The following is an 18,740-nucleotide window of genomic DNA, read 5'->3' as shown; positions in this document are numbered from 1 at the left end:
TCAAATTACAAGTTATGTATTAAACTGATTTTAGTTTCTCCTCTTTTTGTTTTAAAGGCACATATATCATGACGACTATTAGCCAGCTAAAGCGGAACCCCTTTGACCTGTAATTGAATACCTTTATCTTTCCCATAATTTACTGGTCTTCCACTTTTCCTAAGAGATGTATTCTTTATCTTGACCATCACTCACAGACTGGACCACTAGTGAGCTGGTGAACATTTCCTTCTCAGGTGATTTAAACCATGATAGTGTTGTGGCTGAACACATTTGTGAAGAAGTAATTTTGCTCCCTAAAGTCTATTTGGAAGAACTGGCTGAGATTTTCTCCCTACTACTTCTAATATATATCTTGCAGACTAACTCTTTAACAATTAAGATAAATACACCAATTACTTAGCACGGAATTAACCAAGAGGCTTGTGACTCTGTGATTCTTCCAGAACCTTCTGTGCACTTAGAAAAAAGGACTTGCAGAAACATCATATTTTCAAAACACTTATCTAGCTGCCTCTAAACCTATGCAAAAGCATCATACCCATGAAATCATTTGATACAGGATTTTTCTGACTAATTCTAACAGAACCAAACCTAACTTGAATTCTGCAATGAAGTTTTAGTTGAAATACACAAACACCAAAGCCCAACGAGAAACTAATACTGAAAGGCGTCAATATGATTGCTTTCACCCTCGTATGAAGCCTTGTTTCCTCCTGACATTCTGTGGCAGTGATGATTAAAAGAATCGTCTTTAGTGATAAAAATATTTTTATACCCATACTAATATGTTAGCTATTCATCACAAGTGGCCAGTGAGCACCTGAAATGTGGCTGGTACAACTGAAGCACTGAATCCTTAATGTTATTTAAGTGTAAATAGTCAGATGTAACTGTGGCTACCCTTTTATTAGACAGGTTTTATTAGACAGCTCAGTTCTATAGCATTTATTTTTGTTGGCAGTCCAGTGAACTTCCTTGGAGTGAAGTCCTTGTGGCTGACCAAGCTTTCTGGAAAATTAAGCAGCAATCACTAAACCTTCACTTTGTCAAATGATTTTCCAACTTTTCTTTTTTAAAAGGAGCAATTCCTTTTTGTCTTATTTCTCCCTTCTCTTCAAAAAATATTTTTCTATTACAATGCCACTGCTTTAGACATTAGAAAAAATGTCTTTCTAAAATGATTTAAGAAAAAAAAATACTCTGTACCCACATACCTTCTTAAACAGCATCTCCTGAGCATAACTGAATCTTTCCTGCAGGCCTCAGGGTCATGGTTATGAACACAGGCTATCAGACTCAGAAGAAACACATCAATTACAATAATGCACCTTAATGCAATGAAGCTCTCAGGGTCACTGGGCTCAGTGGGGCTTCTGAAACCTACCCCAGTCAGAGATTTTTATAGCCTCTGTCACATGTTGCCTAGCTGTCAATGTCAAGCCCTATTACTGTCAGGGTGTCTGCCTGTATTTATTTATTGGCTACCTTGTTTCCAAAAGGTAGTTGCCTGTGTGATGGTAACCTCTTTTCCCATTTCAATTGTTGCCTGATTTGCTAACATTGCAAGGACGGTAGACCTGGAGTTAGAAATGTTTGTAAATTAAGCATAGTTAGGGTATAAACAAGGGTATGAAGAGTTCTCAGTAAACTTAAGTTTTAATGCCAGGACCCCTTGATGTCTAATTCGCAGCTCAGAGCCTCTTCTGCTTACTTCTTGATTCCAGGCAGAGAGTTTGCATAATAGCTACTACAGATAGGTCAGATCTTAGCTTTCTGCTGGAAGGAATCTTATTCTTGCCTTTGTTATTTAACTTTTTATTCAGTATTACTTGTTTCCCCAAATAGCACATAAACATTTTTGGTAAAGGGAATAGAGGGAGGAAAGAATGTGTTATTCTTCTTTGTATTCCTTACAATATTTTTCCTGGTACTATCCACCAAGAAAGGATCAACTGGATGTTGAATGAACTAATATTGTATTTTACTTTTGAGTTTATTTTCATAAAGCTTAAGCATAATAAAAACAGTTTTCAAAGTTAAACATAAAGCAGAAACTGCTGATGCTCAATAGTGATTAAATATTAATATTTCTAAGCTATTTTTATCTGATTGGCTCGAAATTTAAGTTGAAACTTACTCCACTTGGCCATATTCAATTATATTCCTGACTAAATCAGATGACTGTCACCTCTGACATTTCTTGTTTTTTGAGCTCAGAAAAGTGACCCAGAAAGATTCTAGAATTTCCTAGACAAAACAGAATTGAAATTCCAGAAATGAACCCAGTACTCTAGGAGTATCTCCCCAGTATCCCCAAATATGGGGAACAATCACATTCCTGATTCAAGATATCATATTTCTATTGAGGTGCCCTGAGTGACTCAGCTCTCTCAGCCAGCCATATCACATTGCTGAGTCACATTTGAACTTACCATGAACTAGAAGCTCCCCCTGCAAGAGTCTTACTTTAATCAGTAACTCTTAACCTCCATTCTCTACCCTTGCCAGTAATCCCAAAATCTGGAGGAAGATAAAACTAAAACCCTCTCCAGAAAAATTTAAGAGACACTCCCCAACCTCACTCATCCTTGCAGATGTCTTTTCCAGAAATAATCTGACTCATTCCCAAAATCTCAAATTTTCACAACTCTGCAGTTCACTGACACTCTCGGTATCTTGTTTTCTTCATCTCTCCTGTGACATTTACAAGGAACCGGCTTCCACCTGAGAGAGCAGCGCTACATACTTTGTGAGCCACTAGAAGAACACATGTGGCTTCCCGGGAAACACAGTCATCAACAGAATCTCAAAAGTGTGAGTCCAGCTGGAAAGATTCCTTTTTAAGCTTCAGCATGAGTACATCCTGGCCAGGTCTGAGTCAGTAAGAAAAACTCCTGCTTCATAAAGATTAGACAGAGGCACTGGCCCCACACCCTAGCTCATTCACCCGAGCATCCAGCTTCTTGCAAAGCACGAAGATTCACGAGGGGAAAAAGACACATAGAGAAGGGTGAGAGGCCCAGGGAAACACCCCACAGGCTGAACTAGGGGGTAAAACGAGCTCATCAACAGCCAATCACCATGGGGTTTGTAGTGTAGGGGAAAAAGGCAAAATAAATTTCCCTTCTGCAGTGAGGTGGTTATCACGGATACCTCCTTTTCCTGTTATTTCTTCCCAGCTCTCACCTACTTCTTGGATATGAGGATAAGGGCAGGACAATAAAGGGATTATCAATATGAGAGATCTGGGTAATTGAAGACTATCTTTAAAGTCTGTTGGTTGCGGAGTTGTTGTTTGTTTGTTTTTTTTTTCCCTTGGAGTAAAGGGCATCGTGTCTCTTATTGGGACCTTTGACTTGGAAGTAGCATACCATGGGACTTCCCTGGTGGTCCAGTGATTAAAATTCACCTTCAAGTGCAGGGGATGAGGATTCAACCTCTGGTCAGGGAACTAAGATCCCATATGCCACAGAGCAACTAATAAGCTCGTGTACCACAACTAGAGAAGGCCTCATGTTGCAACTACTGAGCCCCTGCGTCACAACAAAGACCCAGCACAACCAAAAAAAGTTCCGTAGCACAATGGGAAAAGCATCAACTCCTGGAGTTTGGTTTTGGGTTCCAAATTTTAGCTATGTGATCTTAGTGAAACTTCTTGACTTCTTGGCCTCAGATTCTTCACCTGATATCATGAGAGAATTCGAGGGAAATATACGTAAAATGCCTTGGACATGGTAAGCACTGAAAAAGTGATAGCTATTTGCTCTTGAACTCTATGAGAGCCCCAACAAAGCCAAAAAGAGAGGCAAGGAAGCAGGAGCTGGCTGTGTGTTTGGTCAAGGGGGAGGAAGGTTCTTGTTTTTGAGGGTATTTTTTTCAGATTGTCTAGTTTAGTTCTCAAAGCTGGGAAAATTCTGGAGAGAAGCTCAGTCTACTTCTAAGGAAACACAGCTGACACGAAGATAAAAGAGGATGAGGAGTTCTCACAAGTGAGACATTTATATTTTCTTCCAGACAAGAGTAGAACCATTCCTCATAAACCCTTCAACCACAAAGCAAACAAATTAACTCAAGAGTAGCGAGTGAGCAGAATTTAATGACATTTATACACAGTGAAAAATTTACTAAGTGTGTGCAATAAATAGAAACAATGTTGGAGAAAATGGCAATACATTAGAGAAGCTTCAGGAAAATAAACATGCTTTTTAATGTGCTTGTGAATGCTTATAAATATATCCAGGTTGGTTGTTTATGTTGTCCTATAGTAAACAGTCAAGAGTTGAGCTCATAACATTTTATTCCTTCTCTGGGGCAATTTGCACTTTCAACTTTGTAAAATCTACTTGCATTGGAGTCCAATCTGCCCAGCCAAGGCTATGACTTCCTTGAGAAAAAATTCATGTCTCCTTCCTTTTTGAATCCTCAGTGAATTGCACATAGTAGGCCCTTAAAAAGACAACTGTTGGGACACATGAAAAGACGCTCAACGTCACTCATTATCAGAGAAATGCAAATCAAAGCCACAGTGAGGTCCCATCTCATGACAGTCAGAATGTCTGCCACCAAAAAGTCTACAAACAATAAATGCTGGAGAGGGTGCAGAGAAAAGGGAACCCTCTTACACTGTTGGTGGGAATGCAAACTCGTACAGCCACTATGGAGAACAGCGTGGAGATTCCTTAAAAAACTGGAAATAGAACTGCCATATGACCCAGCAATCCCACTGCTGGGCATACACACCAAGGAAACCAGATCTGAAAGAGACACGAGTACCCCAATGTTCATTGCAGCACTGTTTACAATAGCCAGGACATGGAAGCAATGTCCATCAGCAGACAAATGGATAATAAACCTGTGATACATATACACAATGGAATATTACTCAGCTATTAAAAAGAACATATTTGAGTCAATTCTAACAAGGTGGATGAAACTGGAGCCTATTATACAGAGTGAAGTAAGTCACAAAGAAAAACACCAACACAGTATATTAATGCATATACATGGGATTTAGAAAGATTGCAACAATGACCCTGTATGCAAGACTATAAGCAGAAGAGACACAGATATAAAGAACAGTCTTTTGGACTCTGTGGGAGAAGGTGAGGGTGGGATGATTTGAGAGAATAGCATTGAAACATGTATATTACCATAAGTGAAACAGATCGCCAGTCCAAGTTCGATGCATGAAACAGGGCACTCAAAGCCAGTGTACTGGGAAAACCCAGAGGGATGGGTTGGGGAGGGAGGTGGGAGGGGGTTCAGGATGGGGGGAACACATATACATTCGTGGCTGATTCACGTCAATGTACGGAAAAACCACCACAATATTGTAAAGTAATTAGCCTCCAATTAAAAGAAATTAATTTTTTTATAAGAGACAACTGTTGGGAAGAAATTTAATGACTCATCTAAAAACCTGAGCATTTGAGTGTGTGTGTGTGTGTGTGTCTGTGTGCATAAAAACTACATTGTCAAGGTACTACCACACACCAGTCAGGATGGCCATCATTAAAAAGTCTACAAATAACAAATGCTGAAGAGGGTGTGAGGAAAGGGAGCTTCCTACACTGTTGGTGGAAATGTAAGTTGGTGCAGCCACTGTGGAAAACAGTATGGAGGTTCCTCAGAAAACTAAAAATGGAATTACCATATGACCCAGCAATCCCACTCCTGGGCATATATCCAGATAAAACTATAATTAAAAAAGACATATGCACCCCTATATTCATAGCAGCATTATTTACAATAGCCAAGACATAGAAACAACCTAAATGTTCACCTACAGATGAATGGATAAAGAAGATACGGTACATATGTACAATGGAATTCTACTCAGCCATAAAAAGAACAAGACAATGCCATTTGCAGCAACAGGGATGCAACTATAAATTATCATACTAAGGGGAGTAAATCAGAAAGACAAATACATATGACATCACTTGTATGTGTAATATAAAATATGACACAAATGAACCTCTCTATAAAACAGGAACGGAATCAGGGACATAGAGAACAGACTGGTGGTTGCCAAGGGGCTGTGGGGAAGGGATGGATTGGGAACATGAAATCAGCAGCTACAAGCTGGTATATACAGAATGGATAAACAACAAGGTTCCACTATATAGCACAAGGAACTATATTCAATATCCTATGATAAACCATAATGAAAAAGAATGTGTGTATAGATATATATATATACACACACACATGTATATGTACGACTGACTCACTTTGCTCTTCAGCAGTAATTAACACAATATTATAAATCAACTATATTTCATGAAAAAGAAATTTTTTAAAAAACTACATTGTCTTATTACTACCAGCAGGAGTGCCTGGCATGGAGTAGTATGTGTGCTGGGCTCAGGGTTAGTGTAGCCTGTGAAGAATAAATTCAGATTGGGGTGCAAAATGAAAGCAGGACTAGTTTGGAGACCAGGCCCTAGGGCTCCTCAGATTTGCTTGTAGGAATAGCCAGCCATGATGGAGGAAGGAGTCAAGACAAGGTATAGCTATACCACCAATAAGATTAAGAAATTCTTGGAACTCTAGCTGCCCATCAGCTGAGGTCCAGTTTCTTCATCATGTAGTCAAGGACACCAGGGTCAAGGACACCTGTTTCTTTGTGAAGGCAGCCAGTTCTGTATTTTTGAAGTTCAAGAACTCACCCGTGGAGAGTTTGTTATAATCTTGTCCAGTATACTTCTGGAAAACAGAAATCAGGGATGTACCACTCAGACTCTACAGGGTTGGAGATCTTCGTGATGTTGCACATGAGCAAAGAACCACAGACCCTAACTCAGAAATGGCACAGGGAGCTCCCCTCAGGGTTTTCTAAGGATGGTTTCTTTGATCAGGCCAGGACTGAAAGTCCAGTTCTTGCTCATTTTCATCCCAAGTGGTTGTGTATCAGGGGATTTTCTTATATTTATTGCTCCTCATCTTCAAGGTAAAGAAGTTTCTGAGGTTATAACTTGATGAAGTATCCAGTTATCAGACTCCCTGCATGATCTCTGAAATCCTCACCCAAGGAAATGCTACAAGAGTACCATTAAGATGCATCACGATGAAGCCACTTAAGCAGCTTTGCAAACAGCCACTTGCTCAAGACAAACAGTGATATATTACTGCTGGTGGGTTGGTTGGAAGGTTGATTTCATCTGTCACCTGAGGGTGCTCTCATCTGTCACCTGTGTGTGCAGGAATCAGAGCATCAGAGTTGAAAATTGGTGAGTCAGTCAAATATTTAGGACCTTGTTTTCAAGGCTTTTGTACTTTGCTCAAATCCACTACTTTTTTTTTATTTCAGAGTAGGACTTCATCTGAGATATCATGGAATTATCTGGCTACCCTAGGTCAGGCAGAGACCATATGCTTTCAAACTACCTGATGTTTGTGATTTTGGTGGGAGGAAAATGTGACCATGAGTTCAGAGGGTGAGGTCAGGAGACAGTTTTTCAAAAGCACCTGCTGAAAGGCACATTGGTAGACAGGCAGATCTGTGCCAGGGCAAAACTGCCCAATGACCAGCAACAGAGTCACACACAGAAAAAATGGTCATTTCTGAACTTCCTTGACAGTAACTGAGAGGTGTGGGGTGGAAATAAATGTCTCCTCCACGGTGGCTCGCCACAGCCTCCAATGACCTAGTAGTCTCATTTGCTTAGCTCTGCCTTGCCCCGTTAACCTTCCCCAGGCAAGTTTTAGTCAATAAATGAGAATCCTCTTCTGCCATTTGAAGACCTCATTCAATCCACTATTATTGACATTGAAAAGTGAGCTCTGAGGACGGAAGAGAGGGAGAAACAGGACCCATTTTCCAAAAACAATGCCTAGAGATTGCATATAGTGCAAGTGTTGAAAAGTAAATTGTCCAAACCAAAAAGTGTCTTGGCTTTAAACCCACTGTAAAATCATAGTACACGCTCATTTTTTAATTTGTGAGGGTGAAATGAAAGCAGAAAGAAGGAAAAATACCTCTAATAATATCATCCAGACACAATTACTATTAACTTTTTAGTCCAATTTAAGATCAAATTTGACTCTGTATAATAGGCTCCAGTTTCATCCATCTCATTAGAACTGATTCAAATGAATTCTTTTTAATGGCTGAGTAATATTCCATGGTGTATATGTACCACAGCTTCCTTATCCATTCGTCTGCTGATGGGCATCTAGGTTGCTTCCATGTCCTGGCTATTATAAACAGTGCTGAGATGAACATTGGGGTGCACATGTCTCTTTCAGATCTGGTTTCCTCGGTGTGTATGCCCAGAAGTGGGATTGATGGGTCATATGGTGCACTAGGAAGACTCAGAGGGATTGGGTAGAGAGGGAGATGGGAGGGGGGATAGGGATGGGGAATACATGTAAATTCATGGCTGATTCATGTCAATGTATGACAAAACCCACTACAATATTGTAAAGTAATTAGCCTCCAACTAATAAAAATAAATGGAAAAAAAAAAGATCAAATTTGAGTTCCACTTTTTCAGTAGATCCAAAAATTAATTGCCTGTAACCTTTAAGGCTTATTCTTTGATACTGAACATTTACATTGCTAAGAGTGAGCAGAGGCAGATAACTAGAAAAAAATCAAAGTTACACTAAGGGAAAAAAACGGGGACCAGAGAAAATCCCTGGGGCCACGTTGCTTCGTTTGAAATGTTTCTCAAAGGTATTCATACTTTCAGATTACCTGAACATGGTGGCCACTGAGGAGAATTTCATAAATGTACTAGTACCTGGAAATCTATAACTGTTTCAATCTTCTCTGCACAGCTGTTTCCTAAAATTCATTGACAAGGGACAAGCAGGGGGCCATAAGAAGGCATTCTTCAGGCATGCTAACATTTCTACACTGAAGAAGACTGGGAAAATAATAACCTAAAAATCTCAAGTTGGTCCTACAGTACAGTAGTATAAATAACATCTAACTCAACCTACCCTCATCACAGATCTGCAACCTCCTTCAGTGTAAAATATTCTGAGCTGTGGCTCTATCTAGTACCAATGTGACATAAAAAATCTTCAAGTCGACAGAGATGCCAAAAACCACATCTCATGTCAAGTTTACAGGGAAAACTAAAGGTGTTGCCACTGCAGTAAGGAAATATATTTTAAAAGATAAATGCATACAGTACTGAGGAAAAAGCTCAATAATAGGAAGGACATGCAACCCTGGTATTTGTGTTTCATTTATAGCCACAGTACAAGAATATCTATCAACTAGTGGAGTTTTAGGAGAAGGCAATGGCAACCCACTCCAGTATTCTTGCCTGGAAAATCCCATGGATGGAGCAGCCTAATAGGCTGCAATCCATGGGGTCACTAAGAGTTGGACACGACTGAGCAACTTCACTTTCACTTTTCACTTTCATGCATTGGAGAAGGAAATGGCAACCCACTCCAGTGTTCTTGCCTGGAGAATCCCAGGGACGGGGGAGCCTGGTGGGCTGCCATCTATGGGGTTGCACAGAGTTGGACACGACTGAAGCGACTCAGCAGCAGCAGCAGCAGTGGAGTTTTAAGTTCAGAAATTTCTGCAAATTGATGTGCTTTTTAAAAAGAGGATACTATATAGATCACATTATATAAAAATAAGTCCTTTCCAGAGCAATTAAGCAAGAAAAAAAATAACTAAAAGGCATCCAAACTGGAAAAGAAGAAGTAAAATTGTCACTATTTGCAGATAACCTACTATATAGAAAACCTTAAAGACATCATCAAAAACCAGTTAGGACTAGCAAATGAACTCAGTTAAATTTCAGGATACAAAATCAACATAAAAATCTGTTGCATTTTTATATACTAGTAACAAACTATCGGAGAGAGAAATAAAGAAAACAATCGCATTCCTTATTGCATCAAAAAGAATAAAATATCTAGGAATAAATTTAACCAAGAAGGTAAAAGACCTGTAAATGGAGAACACAGAGTACTATTAATCTCTGTTCCATCAATAATATGTCCAGTTATCATATGTCTGTATTTCTACAGCTACTGAAGGAGTTTCTAAATACATATATCACACATTTAGAGATTTTCTTTTGGATACTGGAGTAATAGATCAATCACGATTATTATTAAAAGTTAGAATAATAAAATGTTGCTTACACTAAAAAAAAAAAGACCTGTACATTGAAAACTACAATACAATAATGAAAGAAACTGAAGAAGACACAAACAAATGGAAAAATATTCTTTGTCCATGAACTGGGAAAAGCAATGCTTTTAAAATGTCCGTACTACCCAAAGCAATCTATAAATTCAGTGCAATCCTGATCAAAATTCCAATGGCACTTCCCAAATAAACAGAACAAATAGTCCTTAAAAAAAAAACCCAAATAGCTAAAGCAATCTTGAAAATGAACAAAGTTGGAAGCATCACAATCTCTGATTCCAAACTAAACCACAAAGCTATAATAATAAAATTCTGGCATAAAAGCAGACACACTGGTCAATGGAACAGAATAGAAAACCCAGAAACAACCCCTGTATATGTGGTCAATCAGTTTATGACAAGGGAGTCAAGAATATACAGTGGGGGGATTTCCCTGGTGGTCCAGTGGTTAAGAGTTCACCTTGCAGGGGGATATGAGTTCAATCCCTGATCAAGGAACTAAGATCTCACATGCTGAGGAGCAACTGAGGCTGGGCTTTGCAACTAGAGAGTCGGTGTGCTGCAACTAAGATCTGACACAGCCAAATAAATAAATACCAGGGAAGCCCTGGTAGCTCAGATGGTAAAGAATCTGCCTGCAAGGCAGGAGACACAGGTTCATTCAGTCCTGGGTTGGGAAGATCCCCTGGAGAAGGAAATGGCAACCCACTCCAGTATTACATAAATATTTTTTTAAAAAGAATATACAGTGGAAAGTACATTCTCTTCAATAAATGATGTTGGAAAAACTGGACAGCCACATGCAAAACAACGAAACTCAACCACTATGTTACACCATACACAAAAACTAATTCAAACTGGATTAAGGACTTGAATGTAAAACCTGAAACCATAAAACACCTATAGAAAACACAGGTTATATGTTCTTTGACACAGATCTTGGCAATGACTTTTTGAATTTGATTACAAAAGCAACAAAAGTAAAAATAAATAAGTAGGACTAAGTCATATTAAAAAGCTCTGCACAGCAAAGGAAACCACCAGAAAATGAAAAGGCAACATACTTAACAGGATTAAAAAACTGCAAATCACATATCTGATAAGCGACTAACATCCAAAATATATAAAGAACTCATACAACTCAATAGCAAAAATAAAAAAATCAATCCAATTTTAAAAATGGCAGCTCTATATAGACATTTTTCCAAAAAAGACATATAGAGGATCAACAGGTACATGAAAAGATGCTCAACATCATTAACAATCAGGGAAATGCAAATAAAAATTACAATGAGCTATCACCTCACACCTGTTAGAATGGCTTTCATCAAAAAGTCAAGAAATAAACGTTGGCAAGGATGTGGAGAAAAGCAAATCTTTGTGCACTGTTGGTGGGAGTGTAATTAGTCCAGCCACTATGAAAGACAATATGGAGGTTCCTTGTGCCTGCCCAGGGAGCCATGGACACATGTGCAAGTATAGCTATAAAGTTGAGTCCCAGAAGTGGACTTGCTGAATCAAAGTGTCAGCACACTGCTAAAGTCACCTACAAAAAATTGTAACAATTCACACTCCCAGCAATAAGGTTCAGCCCGTACTCATAAGTACCGCAGGATCCAGCAATTCCACTTTGGGGTATGTATTCAAAGAAAACAAGAACACCAACATGAAGATATATACACCCCCATGTTCACTGCAGCATTATTTACAACAGCCAAGATTTGGAAAAAATCTAAGTGTCTATCAATGGATGAAAGGATAAAGAAATTGAATATTTAAGAATATTAATTAGCCATTTAAAAAGGATGAACTCTTGACATTTGAAACAACACGGATGGACCTAGAGGGTACCATGGCACCGAAATAAGTCAAACAGAGAAAGAAAAACACTGCACGATCTTTCTTATGTGTGGAATTGAAAAATATAAAAGAAAAAGCAAGCACAGAGTCACAGAGAACAGATTGGTGGTTTCCAGGGATGGGGAGTGGGGGATGAAAGAAATGAATGGAGGAGGTATAAGTTAATTTAAAAAAAAAAAAAAAAAGCAACTACTGGAAGATACTGTTCTTACCTTGTAATTATACTTTTGGTTTCACAAACCTCATAAAGAAAAACAAGCATTATCTTGACCAGGGAATCACACTCACATATACCTCCATTCTTATGCTCATAAGATCTCCTCTATCTTCAATGCTCATTCTCAGCTCATCCACCTGGCAAGCTCAATTTATAGACCAAATACTCCACAAAGCTTTCTCTAACCACCTCCTTTCCCCACCTGAGAAGACCTGGACATTTCCTGAACTTGGGTACCCAGACCATGTTCTGCATACTTCTTTCGCCTCACTTCACTCTTGCATTTATTCAACCACATTATTAATGAGCCTCCAATATGTGCCAAACAATATTCTAACCCCTGAAGAAATAATAATGGAAACACAAAGTTCCTGGAGTTTATATTCTAGAGATGAACACAAGCAATAAACATAAAAGAAACATAATGCCAAGTAGTGATTAGTACTATGAAGAAAAAGTAAAGCAGACTACACTAAAACTCTGTGTGTGTGTGTGTGTGTGTGTGTGTACAAAACAGAAACTGTGCTGGTCAACTTATTAAGAGTCTATTTGTCATATAGTCCACATGCAACAAATAAATATCAGTTGGATAGATGGACACATGGATGGATGGACAGATGCACAGGCATCCCAAATACCACAAAGGTATTTCAGAGAATAAATCCTTGAAAGTAAAATAATTTTCTTTGATTTGTGAGTGTGAGGTGTCATAATTTGTCTTAACTATCACCACATCATTCTCATATAGGTAAGTCAGTTATTGTTGTTCAGTCACTAAGTTGTGTCTAACTTTGCGATTCCATGGACTACAGTATGTCAGGCTTCCCTGTCCTTCACTATCTCCCGGTGTTTGCTCAAATTCATGTCCAATGAGTCGATGATGCTATCTAACCATCTCATCCTCTGCTGTCCCCTTCTCTGTTTGCCCTTAATCTTCCCTAGCATCAGGGTCTTTTCCAATGAATCAGTTCTTCCCATCAGGTGGCCAAAGTATTGGAGCTTCAGCATCAGTCCTTCCTGTGAATATTCTAGGTTAATTTCCTTTAGGATTGACTGGTTTGATCTCCTTGCTGTCCAAGGAACTCTCAAGGGTCTTCTCTAGCACCACAACTCAAAAGCATCAATTCTTCAGTGCTCAGCCTTCTTTAGGGTCCAATTCTCACATTCGAATATAACTGCTGGAAAAAGAAAAGCTTTGACTATACAGACCTTTGTTGGCAAAGTGATGTCTTTGCTTTTTAATATGCTGTCTAGGTTTGTCATAACTTTCCTTTCAAGAAGCAAGTGTCTTTCAATTTCATGACTGCAGTACACCGTCCAAAATGATTTTGGAGCCCAAGAAAATGCCATCTGTCACTGTTTTCACTTTTTACCCTTCTATTTGCCATAAAGTGATGGGACCAAATGCCATGATCTTAGTTTTTTGAATGTTGAGTTTTAAGCCAACTTTTTCACTCTCCTCTTTCACCTTCATCAAGAGGCTCTTTAGTTCCTCTTCACTTTCTGCTATGAGAGTGGTATCATCTGCATATCTGACATTGTTTATATTTCTCTTGGCAATCTTGATTCCAGCTTGTGATTCATCCAGCCTGACATTTTGCATGATGTACCCTGCATATAAGTTAAATAAGCAGAGTGATAGTATACACCCTTGTTGTACTCCTTTTCCAATTTTGAACCAGTCCATTGTTCCATGTCCAGTTCTAACTGTTGCTTCTTGACCTGCATACAGATTTCTCAAGAGACAGGTCAGGTGGTCTGATGGTCCCATCAAGTTTCAGTTTGTTGTAATCCACACAGTCAGGGTTTCCCTGGTGGTTCAAATGGTAAAGAATCTGCCTGCAATGCAGGAGACCCAGGGTTGATCCCTAGGTCAGGAAGATCCCATGGAGAAGGAAATGGCAACCCACTCCAGTATTCTTGCCTAGAGAATTCCATGCACGGAGGAGCCTGGTTACAGTCCATGGGATCACATAGAGTCGGATATGACTGAGTGACTAACACTTTCACTTTCACATAGTCAAAGGCTTCAGTGTAGTCATGAAGCAGAAGAAGATATTTTTCTGGAACTCCTTTGCTTTGTTTATGATCCAGTGAATGTTGACAATTAGATCTCTGGTTCCTCTGACTTTTTTAAACCCAGCTTACACAACTGGAAATTCTTGGTTCACATACTGCTGAAATCTAGCTTGAAGGACTTAGAGCATAACCTTACTAGCATGTGAAATGAGTACAACTGTATGGTAGTTTGAACATTCTTTGGCATTGCCTTTCTTTAGAATTGGAATGAAAACTGACCTTTTCCAGTCCTATGGCCACTGCTGAGTTTTCCAAATTTGCTGGCACATTGAGTGCAGCACTTTAACAGCATCATCTTTTAAGCTTTGAAACAGGTCAGCTGGAATTCCATCATTTCCACCAGCTTTGCTTGTAGTAATGCTTCCTAAGGCCTACTTGGCATTCCGGGATGTCTGGCTCTAGATGAGTGATCACACCATCATGGTTATCTAGGTCATTAAGACCTATTTTTGGATAGTTCTTCTACATCCATCACCATATTTATCTTCTTGTTCCTACCCTATCAGAGCCATTACCCCAGGACAACAGACCTACCTCAAGCTTCAAGGGTATATCATGCTCATTTTCACCTCTGTGCCTTTCCCTCTGCAGTAATGTCTGCCCTGGATACTCCCTTTCCTAACATACTTAGACACAAGTCTTCTTTTCCTTCAAACTGAAAGGAAGCTTCAACTCCTCCTTTCCCGACAAGACTGTAGTCACAAGAAGCTCCCCATGGTATATCTCCATTGCAACACTTTTGCAATGATGATTATTCATCTTCAACTATGGTATCCAGACTCCAAGACACCCAGCAAGGATCCCTACCTCCTGATACCCAAGTCATATTGAATATATAATTTCCTTCTACACTGAACCAGGAGTATTTAGTTCCCTCCCATATTGAATCAAAGCTGAGCTGTGAGGCTGACAGAACATTGCACAGTGATGGTATTTGCTTCTGAGGCTATGTCACAAAAATCACTGCAGTTTCTGGTCTGGTGTTCCAGATCACTTCCTCTAGAGAAAGCTAGCCACCATATTGTAAGGACATTCAAGAAGTGCCATGGAGACACCCAGGTGAAGAAGCACCAACTTTTTAGTTTTCTTATGAGTGAGACATCTCAGAAATGCATCTTCCAGCATCAGTCAAGCCTTCAGATGATGGCAGTTCTGGCCAGTGTTGTAGCTGTAACATCATGACAGATTCTGAATAGAATCATCCAGCCAAGCTGATCCTGAATTGTCAACCGCCTCAAAAATGAGAGATAAGTCATGTCCATTATGGTTTCAAGCCCACTAAGTGTCGGGTAATTTGCTACAAAGAAAGAGATAATTAACATACCAACTAACAGCTAAATTCTCTAAAGACAGGAATTATGTCCCCCATCCCACTTTGTAACTACAGCGGTGTCTAGGGCAGGGCAGGAGCTCCAAAGGTGTTCAACGAATCGATGAACTTTTATAAACTGACATACACTGGATCCTGATTACGCCAGGCACTCTCCCAACTACTTTATATTTGTTAGCTTATTTAATTCTATGAGATAGATACTACTATTACATTAGTAATGAGAAAACTGAAGCATGAAGAGATTAAACGACTTGCTCAAGGTCACACAGGTGGAACCAGGATATGAACCTAAGAACTTGAATCTAAGATATCATTCTCAATCATTATGCAAAATTATTTTTGATGATCTGCTACTTCATTCCAATCCCAAAGGCAAAGCCAAACAATGTTCAAACTACCACACAACTGCACTCATCTCACACATTAGCAAAGTAATGCTCAAAATTCTCCAAGCCAGGCTTCAACACTACATGAACCATGAACTTCCACATGTTCAAGCTGGATTTAGAAAAGAGATCAAATTGCTAACATCTGTTGGATCATTGAAAAAGCAAGAGAGTTCCAGAAAAACACCCACTTCTGCTTCACTGACTATGCCAAAGCCTTTGACTGTGTGGATCACAACAAACTGTGGAAAATTCTTAAAGAGATGGGAATACCAGACCACCTTATCTGCCTCCTGAGAAATCTATAGGCAGGTCAGGAAGCAACAGTTAGAACTGGACATGGAACAACAGACCAGTTCCAAATCTGAAAAGGAGTACATTAAGGCTGTATATTGTCACCCTGCTTATTTAACTTATAAGCAGAATACATCATGCAAAATGCCAGGCTGGATGAAGCACAAGCTGGAGTCAAGATTGCCAGGAGAACCATCAATAACCTCAAATACACAGATGATACCACCCTTATGGCAGAAAGAGAAGAGGAACTAAAGAGCCTCTTGATGAAAGTGAAAGAGAGAGTGAAAAAGTTGGCTTAAAACTCAACACTCAGAAAACTAAGATCATGACATCCGGTCCCATCACCTCAAGGCAAATAGATGGGGAAACAGTGGAAACAGTGAGAGACTTTATTTTCTCGGGCTCCAAAATCACTGCAGATGGTGACTGCAGCCATGAAGTTAAAAGATGCTTGCTCCTTGGAAGAAACGCTATGACCAACCTAGACAGCATATTAAAAAGCAGAGACATTACTTTGCCAACAAAGGTCTGTCTAGGCAAAGCTATGGTTTTTCCAGTAGTCATGTATGGATGTGAGAGTTGGACTATAAAGAACACTGAGTGATGAAGAATTGATGTTTTTGAACTGTGGTGCTGGGGAAGACTCTTGAGAGTCTCTTGGACTGCAAGGAGATCCAACCAGTCCATCCTAAGGGAAATCAGTCCAGAATAGTCATTGGAAGGACTGATGCTGAAGCTGAAACTCCAATACTTTGGCCACCTGATGCGAAGAACTGACATTGAAAAAGACCCTGATGCTGGGAAAGATTGAAGGCAGGAAGAGAAGGGCATGACAGAGGATGAGATGGTTGGATGGCATCACCAACTTGATGGACATGAGTTTGAGCAATTCTGGGAGTTGGTGATGGACAGGGAGGCCTGGCGTGCTGCAGTCCATGGGGTCGCCAAGAGTCGGACACGACTGAGTGACTGAACTGAACTGAACTATTTAGGGAAGAGGAGTTATCTAATCCATCATGTATTCCCTCATGGGGCACAATGACTCAACAATAAATATGAAGTAAATGAATGAATGAATAAATGAATGAGCATGACCAGTCATCCCTTTCACACTCCATTACTAATCCTTTTAATAACTGACACAAAAACTATTGCTTACAGGGTCTCGATATCAACAAGCCTGAATGTTCCTTCTGGATTAAAATCAAATTCTAAATATAAATTGAGTTTCCTTCTTGAAAGGCGCTGTGAAATTTCACTGAACAACTGCTGTTATCCAAATTCTCTCCCACCTACTACTCCCACTGTTCTGCTGGCTTTGTCTCCTCCACCAGCAGCCACCCCCACAACAGAGGTTTGGGGATAAAACTGGGATGCCAAGGACTGGTACCTTCACCACACTCAGTTCTTTCCGGTTCCCCTTCATCGTGTCCACCATTCCATTTGCCACCCATCCAGCTGAGAACAACCAGGCCATGGGGTCTGACTGTGCCAGCCACCTGCTTGGTGATGGGAAGACTCAGTCTAGTACTTATTTCTCCATCCCTAGACTTCACTCCTGGCAGGATCAAGAGTGAATCATTCTTTCATCACTTATTGTGGGCCTCCATGCCAGGCTGTGTGAGGAACATGACTCCAGGAGTTCACAAAGAGGAAGAGCAGAAAAGAAAGAGACAGCTATGCAGCAGTGTGTGAGGCTGCAGGCCCCAGGAGAACACTGGGAGGACCTGGGAAAACCCTGACACGTGGGCCTCACCATCTACACCCTGAACTCAAGAACCAGTCAATCTTACTTGGAGCAGGCCCAGTTGTTGAGACTTTTTTCTTGGTGCAGAGAATAGTGTATTAGTTAGCGAAATATGTTATTAGACGGGCTTAATTAATACATATTCTTTTTATGCTTTAATTGCATTTCAATATCAATAGCTGCTAGAAGAAAGGACAGTTCATTTTTTAATGAATTAATTAGAACTGCTGATACATGCACATGGCAAAACATTCAAACAATACAAATAGATATACAAAGAAAAGTCAGACTCCACATCATTCTCCAGCCCTCAAGTTCCCTTCCCAGAAACAAGCATTGTTACCGATCACCTCTTTCCAGAAATATCACAGGCTTTATGAATGAACGTGTTTTTACATGTAAGAAGGCACAGTGCACTCATCTACAACTTTCCTTTCCCATTTAATAACCTATCTTGCAGTTCATTATGAGAGCACATGTATCTCTGTTTTTTTATTGTTTTTTTTTTTTTTTTTGGCTGCACCACTCAGCATGTGGGATCTTTGTTCCCTAACCAGGGATCAAACCTGGGCCTTTGGCAGTGACAGCGCAGTCCTAATATTAGACCACCAAGGAAGTCCCTCTATTCTTTTTAAAGGCTCCATAGAATTTTATCATATGGATATGACATAACAAGCCAAAGCACTCCGAGG

At 39.7% G+C, this 18,740-nt stretch overlaps 1 protein-coding gene and 1 pseudogene across 2 annotated transcripts in view; both read right to left on the bottom strand.

The window, feature by feature from the left end:
• KIAA1549L (KIAA1549 like) overlaps window positions 1-18,740 on the bottom strand; it is a 300,774-nt gene that overhangs the window by 212,479 nt on the left and 69,555 nt on the right. The gene's annotated exons all lie outside the window — the stretch shown is intronic.
• LOC122681379 lies at window positions 3,692-6,781 on the bottom strand (annotated as a pseudogene).

This window comes from Cervus elaphus, chromosome 1 (assembly GCF_910594005.1).
Source record: "Cervus elaphus chromosome 1, mCerEla1.1, whole genome shotgun sequence".
Classification (NCBI taxonomy): domain Eukaryota; kingdom Metazoa; phylum Chordata; class Mammalia; order Artiodactyla; family Cervidae; genus Cervus; species Cervus elaphus.
This window is presented reverse-complemented; position numbering and strand designations above follow the sequence as displayed.